At 39.8% G+C, this 14,280-nt stretch overlaps 3 pseudogenes; 2 read left to right on the forward strand and 1 right to left on the reverse strand.

The window, feature by feature from the left end:
• The first annotated feature begins 1,193 nt into the window (after positions 1 to 1,193).
• On the forward strand, positions 1,194 to 1,817 carry Tmem251-ps1 (Transmembrane protein 251, pseudogene 1; annotated as a pseudogene).
• On the reverse strand, positions 8,690 to 9,583 carry Rps4x-ps8 (ribosomal protein S4, X-linked, pseudogene 8; annotated as a pseudogene).
• The window catches only part of Acbd5-ps2 (acyl-CoA binding domain containing 5, pseudogene 2), a 124,085-nt pseudogene continuing 119,855 nt past the window's right edge, over positions 10,051 to 14,280 (forward strand).

A 14,280-nucleotide genomic window follows, 5' to 3' on the forward strand; every position in this document is an offset into this window, starting at 1 on the left:
CTGCAAAGCTTCTTAAGGCAAGGGACGCTATCATCAGGACAAAACAGCAATCGACAGATTGGGAAAAGATCTTTACCAATCCTACATCTGATAGAGGGCTAATATCTAAAATATACAAAGAACTCAAGAAGTTGGACTCTAGAGAGCCAAACAACCCTATTAAAAAATGGGGAATAGATCTAAACAAAGAATTCTCAGCTGAAGATTATCGAATGGCTGAGAAGTACCTAAAAGAATGTTCAACATCCATACTCATCAGGGAAATGCAAATCAAAACAATGGAGGTGAAGGCTAGCAGCAAACCATTGACCTGAGAACAGGGTCCCCATTCTAGGAATTAGAGAAAGGATTTAAGGAACTGAAGGGGCTTTCAACCCCATAAGAACAACAATACCAACCAACCAGAACTTCCAGGAAATAAACCACTACCCAAAGAGTCCGCATGGATAAACCCATGGCTCCAGCTGCATATGTAGCAGAGGATGGCCTTGTTGGGCATCAACGGAAGGAGAAGCCCTTGGTCTTGCCAAGGCTGGCCCCTCCAGTGTAGGGTAATATTGTGGGGCTCAGGGTCTGGAATAGAGGGTGGTTAGGAGGAACAGCCTTATAGAAGAAGGGAAGGGAGAGGGGATACAAGGCTTATGTCGGGAAACTGGAAAAGGGAATAACATTTGAAATGTAAACAAAACAATATCTATTTTTAAAAAAAGAACTTCATGATAAAAAAGAGTAAATAGCAGAAGGATAACTAAGCTGTAGTGTCAACAATCACAAACAAGGGAGTTCATAAAGGAAAAGGAAGAGAAATTTACAGGGGTAGCAAATAGAGGATGCAGTATTAACAATCAAAAGCAACAAAAACAGAATAATCAGCAGTAAGAGATGACAGTGAGGGCTCAGCTTGGCTGTCAGGATGGCCTGGCGTTTAGCCAGGAGCTGAGCTCTGGGCTCTGCAGGCCAGGCCTGATGCCATTGCCCAGCCCAGGCAAGGTGGTGGGAGCTGTGGGGGGCGGGCCCGAAGGTTCCGTGGCCAGGCATCTCCAGGTGGTTTCCCATGCCTGGAGCTCCAGAGGGTGACCCTTGCTGCGTGACTAGCGGGAGTCACGCAGAGTTTAATCACTACTAGCTCCTGCTCCCGCTGGCCGTGCTCACCTTCTTCATCTGCACGACCGAGAGGGTTTCTCTTAAGTAGGCTTGTTCTGAAATGCCAAAGGCACCTGACTGTTCAGAACTGAATGACTTTTGCAATCTTGCAGGGGGAACAGCAAGATTTTCGGGACCACTGCACAGAGCATGGAGAATGATGAACTTCCGTCAGCAGATGGGATGGATTGGAGTGGGATTGTATTTGCTAGCAAGTGCAGCAGCGTTTTATTATGTTTTTTAAATCAATGAGATTTACAACAGGTTGGCTTTGGAACACATTCAGCAGCACTCTGAGGAGTCAAGGGAAGGAACCACATGGACACACTCCTTGAAGGCTCGGTTACTTTCCCTGTCCTTCTGGTTGTGGACAGTTATTTTCTTGATACCGTACTTACAGATGTTTTTGTTCCTCTATTCTTGTAGGAGAGCGGATCCCAAAACGGTGGGCTACTGTATTATTCCCATATGCTTGGTTGGCAGTTATCTGCAATCGCCACCAAGCATTTGTCAAGGCTTCTAATCAGATCAGCAGACTCCAAGTGATTGGAGTAAAACGAGTCACCGGTTTCTCTTATTACAAGACTGTCAGTGCTGTCTAGTGGCTGACCTAAGACTGCAGTTTCTTCACAGCTCTCAGGAAGTTGTGGTGGAACAGAGACTTTTAAAAAAAGGGGTTGGGGATTTAGCTCAGTGGTAGAGCGCTTGCCTAGCAAGCGCAAGGCCCTGGGTTCGGTCCTCAGCTCCAAAAAAAAAAAAAAAAAAAAAAAAAGGGGAAAAGAGGACTGACTACTTTATCTGAATAATGACTTTTTAGGTAAAGCCTGAAACATAGTACTACAGAATCATGTTGATGACTTCAGATTTTGGAAGTAAAATAGTGGTTTGTAATTTGCAATCTTTAGAAACTTGAATAAGCACCTGAATTTTTTTAATTTCTATTCTACGTGCAACATAGTATGATTCAGAAATTTTTCCGTTGGGGAAAACAATGAATATTTCCATTGTGTTAAATGTAAAAAGGTCTGACCATAATCATAAAATTTAAATGTTATACAAAAAAAAAAAGAGAGAGACAGATTACAGTGAGCATAAGAACACTGCCCCCCCATACACATACACACATAATTAAAACAGCAGGAAAGCTTAAGAAAAAACAGAATTGGAGCTGGAGAGATGGCTCAACAGTTAAGAGTATTGACTGCTCTTCTAGAGGGCCTGAGTTTAACTCCCAGCAACCACATGGTAGCTCACAGCTATCTGTAATGGAATCTGATGCCCTCTTTTGGTGTGTCTGAAGACAGTCACAGGGCACTCATATACATAAGATAAATTTTAAAATAATTTTTAAAAAAAGAACAAATAGGTACTCATGTAAGTACATGTATTTCTGTGAAACGACACCACGACTATAGCAATTCTTATGAAAGAAAATATTTAGTTGAAGCTGGCTTATAATTCTAGAAGTTTAGTCCATTATTACCATGGCAGGAAACATGGTGGCATGAAGATATGATGCAGAAGAGAGATCTGAGAGTTCTACACTCAGATCTACAGGTAGCAGGAAAACAGTGACACTGGACTGGGTTGTGCCCACCCCCAGTGACATGCTTCTTCTGCTTCCTCTATCAAGACCACACCTACTCCAAGACCACACCTCCTAGTCACTCTCAACAAGTACCACTCCCTAATGAATAAGCATTCAAATTTATGAACCTACAGGGCTATTCTTATTCAAATCACCACATTCCAGTCCAAAGACTTGTAGCCAGATCATAATGTAAACATGCATTCAGTCCAACTTCAAAGTGCTCTTAGTCTACCACACTTTCAACACTGTTTAAAAGCCCAAAGTTCAAAGTCTGTTCTGAGACTCAAAGAAACTCCCCCCTCCCCACCAGCTGGGGACCCAACCCAGGGCCTTGCACTTGCTAGGAAAGCGCTTTCCCACTGAGCTAAATCCCCAACCCCTCAAAGAAATCTCTTAACTGTAGTCCCTGTAAAACAAAAATTAAAAAGCAGGTCACAAACTTCTAAAATACAATGGCACAGAATATACATTACCAATCCAAACTAGAGAAAAAAGAAAATACTGACAGAATACTGGACCTAAGCAAGACCAAACGCCAACAGGGCACACTCCAAGTTCTGGATCTCCATGTCTAATCTCAAAGTGTTCTTCAGATCTCCAACTACTTTCAACTCTGTTGACTATACAACAAACTCCCTTTTAGGCTACTTCCACACCTGGTCTGCAGCTTTTCTTGGTAGATATCATCTGGCAACTCCAACATCTTAGGGTCTCCAAACTAATTCAGGCTTTACCTTCGTAGCTTCACACAATGGCCTCTTTTGGGCCTCCATGCAGAGACAGCTCAGATACATGCCCAGCCTCCAGGGTTTTCCTTAGTTGCAAAAGGAGATTCCATATCCTCTGTCATATATCCTTGACTCTAAAGGCAGAACCATATGGCCAAATCTGCCAAGTTCTGTTGCTTGCTGGGACTAGAACTTGGTTCCTTTATTTAAGTACATTTGTATCAGCATCCTATTTTTTGATGATTCACCCACTGCTTAAGCTGTTCTTTAATTTCTTTTTATAAACTGGAAGCTTGGCTGGATGGGGTCTTGCCCTGAAATCACTACTCCCTTTATTCCATTTAGGACCAGGCTTTCCTTTAAGCTTTTTAATCTCTTTGAGCTTTAATCCATTAAATTTCCTGGCACTCCTTTTCTCCTCATACTGTACATTTTTTGAGGATGCCTGCATCATCACAACACTGAGAACCAGGTATAGGCCTGCGAGATTTAAGAAGAAACACACACTCGGGTCATTCATGTTAAAAGAATGCCATCCGGGTTTTACTGAGATCTCCTTATATACAAGAGGCAAAAACTGTGGAAAAATAATAGAGCAGGTGAGAATCCCCAACCAGGAAAACAGGAAAAATCTGCATCGTGGAAAGTCCGGACCCCAAAACAGGAGTGTAAACAACTTCTTAAGAACAACAAGCTGAAAGACTTGGTGAGGGGAAAGCGTGTCATGGAAAGTCCCAGGCCCCAAATCAGGGGCTGAGAGCAGCTGCCAAACATGTAAACAACTTCTTGCCATAACCCTCTGGAACACCCCAAGGTAGGGCCCAACACATTTTGTGTTTTGCCTTGCCTAGCTTGCTCCTTTTCATTATACGTATACATAAGAGTGGCCACTAATAACCACATGACACACTCAATAATAATAGCCACCCAACACAGTCAATATTAGGCTGTCTTACAATCTCCTCTGCCAAGATCATTAATCCAAAATTCTTCAATTTATCCTCAATAGGCTTTTTGGACAAGGGCAAAAAAGCAAGCACATTCTTTGCCAAAATATCAGAACAATAGCCTCTAGGCCACTTAACTAATATTCTTTTCCTTTAAAACCTTTTGAACTGGGCCCTCATAATCTACATAGCTCTCAGTACCACTGTCTTTGCAGTTCTTATTAATATGGCCCATTAAGCCCAGTGTACAGTTTTCAACTGCTTTCCTACTCCAAAGTCCCAAAAGTCCACATTCTGCTAACAAGCAGCATGGCCAGGCCTGTCACAAGAATATACCACTACCAGTACCAACTTCTGTCCTAGTCAGTTTCCTGTTGCTATGAAGAATGACAATAGCAACTCTTATAAAAGAAAGAATGTAATTGGGGCTTGTTTATAGTTTCAAAGATTTAGTTCTTACCATCATGGTAAAAATTATGGTGACACACAAGCAGAAACAGTGCTAGAGAGGCATCTGAGAGTTCTGCTTCCAGATCCACAGCCAGCTGGAAGTCAGAGTCAGTGGAATCAGTCTGGATTTTTTAAAACCAAATCTCACCTCCGGTAACATACTTCTTCCAACAAGGCCATACTTCCTAATCCCTCTCAAGGAGTTCCACTTCCTGATGATCAAGCATTCAAATGTATGAGCCTGTGGGGGCCATGAAGAATTTGGAGAAGGGGTGAGAATGATCTTAAACCCAAAACACTATATTACAAATTAGAAAGGCAACTAATGCCTGAGCCATTCAAGCAAATGATTATTTTCTTTTACTAAAATTGCTATCCAACTCTATCTGAAATAGTTGGAGTTTAAAGAGAGAAGGCTTAGTCATCCAGAAGCCTTTCCCTTTAAGGAAAATCTTCCTGTGTCCATGTTTATATTCAGTCTCTGCCCATAGTGTGAAGTTTAAATCATATTAATAGATGATCCACAGGAGAGTTCACAGTATATTTATATCTACAAATGATGTGTTTTTCTTGTTCCTTTAAAGGCTCTATTATTTCTATAACCTATTATAAGATAAATCCAAAGGAACTTCAGAGTGTTCCATCCAGTTACACCAGTAAACAACTATCTCAACATATTCCAAGATATACCCTGGACCAGAGAATATTACAATCCAGGCACTAGCTCTAAAATCCTAGTCAGGACAATATTTAATAAGGATAAAGGCATAAGTGGAACCTAAGGCTGTTTTTTTAAAGTGAGTAGACTCAACTACAATACTGAAACAGCAAGTATATTAAATGCCTATATTGTGTTTGCTGTTAAATGGTTATGATAAAGTCTGTTGCATACAGAATTTAAACATCATTGCCTCATCATTCCCCATTTATTAAGCTCCTAGTCTACAGCTGACATTAAGATACAAATTCTCCCCCAGATTAATGTAGTAAATACACAAACATATAATTAGCATAATATGAGATATTTAGTATATACAGTATATTTTTTGCTGACAAAATACTTGACAAAAGCAATTTAAGGAAGGAGAGGCCTTTTGACTCATGGTTTGGTGACACAGCTCATCACATCAGGAAAGCATGGTGTTAGGAACATAAGGTTGCATTGTGTCCACAATCACAAAACACAGAGAGATGAATACTGGTGCATAAGTTGCTTTCTCCTTTCTATTAAAGATCCTAGGGATGTTGCTACCTAAATTCAGGGTTGGTCTTTCTACTTCAGTTAAATCTTCCCAGAAATGCCTTCACAGGGACAGCCAGAGGTGAGTCCTCTAGTCAATTCCAAATCCCTTTAAGTTAACTATAAATATTAACCATCACAGCACAGGACCCAATAATTCCAGATACAAAATGCATGCCTGCTGAACCAAGGGAACACAGGTGCACACCCAACTAGCAGCTAACATTAACTAGTCAAAGACTAGTTGTGTGGAGACCAGTGAGATGGTTCAACAGGCAAAAGGACCAGCTGTGCAGCCTGATAAAAGAAAGAACCAACTTGCAAAGTCATCCTCTGACCTTTAAGTGTAGCCTGTGGTGTGCAAGACACACACACACACACACACACACACACACACACACACATACACACACACACACTACCAATACATTTCTTTTTTCTTTTTAAAATTTTTTCATCTATTTTGTTTATAATCTTTCCCCTCCACCAATGCTTCCCAAATATTACTTCCATCTTCACCTACCAAATCGAGGCACTTTCTCTCTTTCAAAACAATAATAAAATAATTGAAAATATGGAAACTGTTTTTTATTGACCAATTACTCCAGAACATGAGGCCTGCTGTGCAGTGTGGTTGATATATCAGAGCCACTCCATTGACAAAAACTGATTTTCCTTCTACCAGCATCTATCACAAATAGGAGTAAGATCTTTTGCCTACTTCTCCTCCTCTGTGTTAGGATTTTATCTAGCTTGAATCTTTGCTGGTCTTGTACATACTTTCACAGTCTCTGTGAGTTGATATGTGTATCAAAGGATTGTTTAGAATTGTTCTGCATTTAGAAAATGTGTGTAGTTTCTTTGGTTTCATCTACCACCTCTGTACCACCTACTCCCTACATACTACCATATACCACTTATAATATCTCTGCCTCCTCTTCCATATACATACCTGAGTCTTGAAAGAAAGGGTGTGATAAAGACCTCCCATTTAGGACAGAGTGCTCCAAAGTATCCCATTCTCTTCACATTGTGTAGGTGTGGTTCTTTGTGTTACCATCTATAGAAGTTTCTCTACTGAAGGTTGAGTGTTGTGCTGATCTGTATTATAGCAGTATCTCATTAGGAGTAATTTTAATTCTATGTGTGTTTAGCGTATAATAGCAGTATATTTTTCTATCTACTAACTATGACCTAACTAACCTCAAGTTCTTGGTCTCACGGGTTTTCAGTTCAATTTATAAAGTAGTTGGTTAGTCCCATAACATTGTGCCACTATTGGACCAATATATCTTACACATAAGTCTCTATTGTAAGTCACAGAGTTTTTACCTGGGTGATAAAGATCATTATTCTTCTTCTCCAGTAGTGAGTATAGTGTTTTCCAGCACCATGAATATTAGTCATTAGTAATGAAGCTTCTTGGGCATCAGCTCAATTTCCCCATGTTTAATGATCTAAGTATATAGTGTCTTCAGCAATATAGTCTCCTGTCACATTATGGAAGGCATTCAATAACACTAGAAAGAGCCCAAAATATTTGGAGGAGCCTATGGCCAACAACTTAACCCTTTGGCTAATGACTCAAAAATATGTAACTCATTTCTGGCACTAGGCGTTTTAGTTGGTAGGATATGATGTCTAGTTGGAACACTGTCTTCTACGGTACGTCTATTTAAATTTACATGCACACAAACACACATACACATGTTAAGGGTGGGACATTTTGCCCACTTCTCCTCCTAGTGAGTGTATGTGTGTTTGTTTGTGTGTGTGTGTGTGTGTGTGTGTGAGAGAGAGAGAGAGAGAGAGAGAGAGAGAGAGAGAGAGAGAGAGCTTCTAAAGTATATGTGTAAGCTTCTGATTATCCTGCTCAACATAGCTCTTCCCATTTAATTCTCCTATTTTAGTATTTTCTTTATCCCTTTACAACACTGTATTCTCTTTCCCCTTTTATGGTGGAAGCCCTCCTCTTTCTGTTCCTTTGCTACTTATCTAATCTCTGTGGATATTCTAGATAAAACACACATATCTAATGATATAATGCTAGCATAGACAAATTAGGGGAAACCTGCCATGTTTATTTTTTTTAAATATAACATTTATTTATTATATTTATATGAGTACATTGTAGCTGTTTTCAGACACACCAGAAGGAGGGCATCAGACACTATTACAGATGGTTATGAGCCACCATGTGGTTGCTGGGATTTGAACTCAGGACCTCTGGGGGAGCAGTCAGTGCTCTTAACCGCTGAGCCATCTCTCCAGCCCGCCATGTTTATTTTTAAGGGTCCAAGTTGCTTCACTCAGGATGATTGCTTCCTGCTTAAACCACTTACTTAAAATTTTCATAAATTTATTCTTCTTAATAGAAGAAAATATTCTCTTGTATAAATGTATCACATTTTGATCACCATCCATTCATCTACTGATGGACACCTAGCTTCTTTCCAATGTCTGGCTATAGAGCAGCAGTGAAATGGATAACAAAATATCTATCCATTAATCTCTAATCTTTTGGGTACATACCCATAGGGTTTTTTTTCCTTTTTCTTTTTCTTTTACTTTTTCCTTTTCTTTTTTTAAGTTTCATCATGCTGTTTAATCTAGCATGTTGCCTAGAAAGGCTTGAAGTAATGAGAGGACAAATACTTCTCCAGCATGTCTCCTAGAGACCATTTTACCCACTGCTCTGTTTGACTGCTAACCTTTTGTATCTCTCTTCAGTAACAGTGAGGTGGATTACTTTTCCTTGGGAAAGAGAATCCATGGTTTCTTGTTCTTGCCAATAACAAATATGTTGGAAAGCTGAGTTGCACAGCTGGTGCCATTAGCATCTTTCACATGAACCACATCAAAAGAGCCAAGTTGTCTCTATTGGTGATTACACCAATTCTTCCCAAGTTAGCACCTCCAGTCACCATACACAATTCCCGGCATCGAACTTGATGAAGTCAGTTATTTTGCCTGTCTCCAAATCAATCTGAATGGTGTCATTCACCTGGATGAGGGGATCAGGGTATCAAATAGTACAAGTATCATGGGTCACCAGATGAAGGATCCCTTTTGTGCCCAAAAAGATCTTTCTCACTTTGCACAACTTGTACTTGGCCTCCTCAGGTGTAATACAATGAACAGCAAGGAGACCCTTGTTGTCATAGATCAGACAGAAGTTCTCTCCTGTCTTGTCAATGCTGATGACATCCATAAACCCAGTAGGATAGGTTATATAGGTTCTGACTTTCCCATCAATCTTAATGAATTGCTGCATGCAAATCTTTTTTACTTCATCTCCAGTCTGTTCCTTAGGATCAGAAGCAGGCATTCTCTCAGCATGTGAGAACCGGTGGATGGAAGAGGAACAAACCCATCAATCACCTTATCCAGCATTCAAAGTTTTGGAGCAGCTATGAACTTCAGATGTTTCTTGGAACCACAAGCCATGGCTATGCTGGGAATAGAAAAAGACTCGCCTTCTCCCCATAGTTTTATAGTTATATCATGTGGTAGATATATTTTTAGCTTTCATAGGAACCTTCATACTGATCACATAGTGGTTATACCAGTTTGTACTCCTACCAGCAATGAAGTAGTACTTCCTTTTCCCACATCCTTACCAGCATAAACTGTCACTTGTTTTATTGATCTTAACCATTCTTAGTAGGATACAATGAAATCTCAAAGTAGCTATAATTTGTATTTCCTTCAGGGGAATGATTTTCTGCAAGTATTTCTTGGCCAGTCATTTTCATTGTTTCAGAACTGTTTGGTTTTATATGTCACTTATTAATGGGGTTACTTGTTTTCTTGATGTCTAGTTTTCAGTTCTTTGTGTATTTTAGATCCTAACATTCTGCCAGATATTAAATTGATGAGTATTTTTTGCATCCTTTAGGCTGCCTAGATGCTCAATTAATTTTTTTTCTGTACGAAGGACTTATTACCATCATGTTTGTCTTCATGCTTGTGCTGTAGGAGACCTGTTCACAGTCATTTCCTATGCCAATGACTTTAAACCTATTCTCTAATTTCACTTTTATCATACTTGAGAGTATTTAGTTTTGGATTAAAATCCTGGATTCAACAGGCATCAACAGATACAGGAAGATAGAAATGATCTCATGCATCCTATCAGATGACCATGGATTAAGGCTGGTCTTCAATAACAACAATAATGACAGAAAGCCCACATGTACATGGAAGTTGAACAATGCTCTACACAATGACAGCTTGTTCAAGGAAGAAATAAAGAAAGAAATTAAAGATTTCTTAGAATTTAATGAGAATGAAGGTACAACATACCCAAACTTATAGGACACAGTGAAACCAGTGCTAAGAGGAAAACACATAACTCTGAGTACCTGCAAAAAGAAACAGGAGAGAGCATACATCAGCAGCTTGACAGGACATCTAAAAGCTCTAGAAGAAAAAGAAGCAAATACACCCAAGATTAGTAGAAGGCAGGAAATAATCAAACTCAGGGCTGAAATCAATCAAGTAGAAACAAAAAGGACTATACAAACAATTAACAAAACCAGGAGCTTGTTCTTTGATAAAATCAACAAGATAGATAAACCCTTAGCCAGACTAACCACAGGGCAAAGAGAGAATATCCAAATTAACAAAATCAGAAATGAAAATGGAGATATGACAACAGAATCAGAGGAAATTCAATGGACAATTTTCTAGATAAATCCCAGATACCAAAGTTAAATCAGGAACAAATAAACCATCTAAATACCCCCATAACTTCTAAAGAAATAGAAGCAGTTATTAAAAGTCTCCCAACAAAAAGAGCCCAGGAACAGATGGGTTTAGTGCAGAATTCTATCAGACCTTCATAGAAAACCTCATACCAGTACTTTCCAAACTATTCCATAAAATAGAAACAGACAGAGCACTACCAAATTCCTTCTAAAGAGCCACACTTACTCTTATACCTAGACCACACAAAGACCCAACAAAGAAAGAGAACTTCAGACCAATTTTCCTTATGAATATTGACACAAAAATACTCAATAAAATTCTCACAAACCAAATCCAAGAACACATCAAAATGATCATCCATCATGATCAAGTAGGCTTGATCCCAGAGTTGCAGGGAAGGCTCAATATATGGAAATCCATCAACTTAATCCACTATGTAAACAAACTCAAAGAAAAAAGAATACATGCTGAGAAAGCATTTGACAAAATTCAACACCCCTTAGTATTAAAAGTCTTGGAAAGATCAGGAATTCAAGGCCCATACCTAATCATAGTAAAAACCATATACAGCACACCAGTAGCTAATATTAAATTAAATGGAGAGAAACTTGAAACAATCCCACTAAAATCAGGGAGTAGACAAGGCTGTCCACTCTCTCCCTATTTACTCAATATACTTCTCAAAATTGTAGCCAGAAAATCAAACAAAAGGAGGTCAAAGGGATACAAATTGGAAAGGAAGAAATCAAAATATCACTATTTGCACATGATATGACAGTATACTTATGTGACCCCAAAAGTTCCACCAGAGAACTACTTAACCTGATGAACAACTTCATTAAACTGGCTAGGTATAAAATTAACTCACACAAATCAGTAGCCTTCCTCTATCTAAAGGATTAACAAGCTGAGAAAGAAATTAGGAAAATGACACCCTTCACAATAGTCACAAATAATATAAAATACTTCAGTGTGACTTTAACCAAGCATGTGGAAGATCTGTATGACAAGAACTTCAAGTCTCTGAAGAAAGAAACTGAAGAGATCTCAGAAGATTGAAAGACCTCCCATGCTCATGGATTGGCAGGATTAATATAATAAAAAAATCCCATTTTGCCAAAAGCAATCTAGAAAATATCATCATGAGTAAGGTAACCCAATCACAGAAAAACACACATTGTATGCACTCACTGATAAGTGAATATTAGCCCAAAAGCTCAAATTAACCAAGATACAATCCACAGACCACATGAAGCTCAAGAAGAAGGATGACCAAAATGTGGATGCTTCAGCCTTTCTTAAAAGGGGGAAAAATATTCATTGGGGGGGATATACAGGCAAAGTTTGGAGCAAAGACTGAAGCAACAGTCATTCAGAGCCTGCCCCATATGTAGACCAGATATATAACCACCAAAACTAGATAATATTGATGAAGCTAAGAAGTGCATACGGACAGGAACCGGATATAGATGTCTCCAGAGTCACAGTCAGAGCATGTCAAAAACAGAGGTGAATGCTAGCAGCAAATCACTGAACTAAGAATGGGATCCCTGTTGGAGGAATTAGAGAAAGCATTGAAAGAGCAGAAGGGGCTTGCAACCCCATAAGAACAACAATGCCAACCCACCAGAGCTCCCAGAAAATAAACCACTACCCAAAGACTATACATGAACTGACCCAGGGCTCCAACTGCATAGGTAGCAGAGGATGGCCTTGTTGGCCTGAACAGGCAAATGGATGGAACTGGAAAATATCATCCTGAGTGAGGTAACCCAATCACAGAAAAACACACATGGTATGCTCTCATTGATAAGTGGATATTAGCCCAAATGCTTGAATTACCCTAGATGCACAGAACACATGAAACTCAAGAAGGATGACCAAAATGTGTATGCTTCACTCCTTCTTTAAAAGGGGAACAAGAATACCCTTGGCAGGGAATAGGGAGGCAAAGTGTAGAACAGAACCTGCCCCACTTGTGGCCCATACACATACAGCCACCCAATTAGACAAGATGGATGAAGCAAAGAAGTGCAGGCTGACAGGAACTGGATGTAGATCTCTCCTGAGAGACACAGCCAGAATACAGCAAATACATAGGCGAATGCCAGCAGCAAACCAGTAAACTGAGAAGAGGACCCCCATTGAAGGAATCAGAGAAAGGACTGAGAAAGCTTGAAGGGGCTCGAGACCCCTTATGAACAACAATGCCAACCAACCAGGGCTTCCAGGGACTAAGCCACTACCCAAAGACTATACATGGACTGACCCTGGGCTCTAACCTCATAGGTAGCAATGAATAGCCTAGTAAGAGCACCAGTGGAAGGAGAAGCCCTTTGTCCTGCCAAGACTGAACCCCCAGTGAACATGATTGTTGGGGGGAGGGTGGTAATGGGGGAAGAATGGGTAGGGGAACACTCATATAGAAGGGTAGGTGGAGGGGTTAGGGGGATGTTGGCCTGGAAACCGGGAAATGGAATAACAATCGAAATGTAAATTAGAAATACCCAAGTTAATAAAGATGGAGAAAAAATAAATAAAAGCAGTTTACGGCAAACCAGCAGCCAAGTTAAAAAAAAAAAAGTTATAAAACAGAGTGGCTGTGATGATAAGAAAATGATGAAGAAATCAACAGATAAGAATTTGGAAATCACTGTTACCAAGAGCTATAAAGATAGCTTTGCTCAGGATATACACTGTGACATTCATACTGATTCTTTCCAGAGTGCCAGAAGCAGTGAAGACAAAAATCCTGGAGATCTTTGCTCTCAGTGGACAGGAAGCACTGTTGTTTGTGTTGAGATGAAGATCCCAGTGAAGATGCTTAAGAAATACATCATCTGACAAGTGATTCATATAGTGAAGTATACTGTGATTTTATGGAACAATTTAGACAAGAAAAGTATTACTTAGGTGGTAATCCTACTCAACACTTGGAAAGTTCTGTTCTACTAGCTCCTGGAAATAGTAGCATTGGGAAAATGCAGATGGTAGCAGTCAAGGGAAAAGGTAAAATGAACCACGGAGGAAAAAATGACAGAAGTAGCAGTGGAGTGCTGCACCGTGAGAAGAGAGGCAGAGAGAGCAAAGACGTTTCCAGTGTCAGAAGAGGGTCGGCAAGTAGGAAGTGGAAGTGATGGAGAACACTGGGGTTCAGACAGAGGGTCCAGAGACAGCCTTAATGAGCCTATCACTCTAGTGCTCATTAGATTGCAGGAGGACATGCAGAATGTCCTTCAGATATTTCATAAATTGGAAACACTAACTGCTTCACAGGCAAAATTATCATGGCAGACAAGTAATCAGCCCTCGTCACAGAGACCATCTTTTTTTTTTTTTTACATTTTATTTTTTTTTATTAACTGGAGTATTTCTTATATACATTTCGAGTGTTATTCCCTTTCCCGGTATCCGGGCAAACATCCCCCTCCCCCTTCCCCTTCCTTATGGGAGTTCCCCTCCCAACCCTCC

The sequence above is a fragment of the Rattus norvegicus genome, chromosome 5, assembly GCF_036323735.1.
Source record: "Rattus norvegicus strain BN/NHsdMcwi chromosome 5, GRCr8, whole genome shotgun sequence".
NCBI lineage: Eukaryota > Metazoa > Chordata > Mammalia > Rodentia > Muridae > Rattus > Rattus norvegicus.